Source organism: Lotus japonicus, chromosome 5, assembly GCF_012489685.1.
Source record: "Lotus japonicus ecotype B-129 chromosome 5, LjGifu_v1.2".
NCBI lineage: Eukaryota > Viridiplantae > Streptophyta > Magnoliopsida > Fabales > Fabaceae > Lotus > Lotus japonicus.
In genome coordinates, this window is record NC_080045.1 from 33,298,436 (window position 1) to 33,299,183 (window position 748).

A 748-nucleotide genomic window follows, 5' to 3' on the forward strand; every position below is an offset into this window, starting at 1 on the left:
AAATAAATAAATAAACCAATGACATAAAAGAGGGGGAAAGAGGGAGAAAACGATGGTTTAATTTTTTATTTTATTTTTTTTGTTATTTGTTTAATACAAAATTAAGGCAATGATCAATGATATGTTTCACTCTGCCTGCCTACCACCGGCCACGTTTGTTGCATTCGTCTTTCCTTATAAGTTCAATGTTTTTAGAGTAAACTCACCCCCTCAAGTTTTTGTTAGAATAATACTCCACCTCTTTCTTATCTAAAATCTACACCCCACCCCATTTTATATAGAGGCAAATTTAGTGACGAAAAATATTCTTCATTAATAATTAGTTATTATTTAAATTGTTAATCAATAATTTCAAAAAATATGTTCAATATAATCCAATAAATATAAAAATGAAAACATCACAGTCCTCCTCATTCTCTCAATCGCGTTCTTCCTCCGTAAATTCACAATGCAAATTCTGCAATAGCACACATGACCGGTTGACAAACCATATCTCGAACATAGTGAAACATGCTTGTGTTTTCATATTTGGTAATAATTCAATTTTAATCAAAATAATCTATTTATACCTCCAATTTTTAAAATTGGATTGTATCCGGATAACGCTTGCATCCTCTGTCTTACCGCGGCTGCTGGCACCGAGTTAGCCGATGCTTATTCCCCGGATATCGTCATTGCTTCTTCTCCTGGAAAAGAAGTTCACGACCCGTAGGCCCTCTACCTCCACGCGGCATTGTTCCGTCAGGCT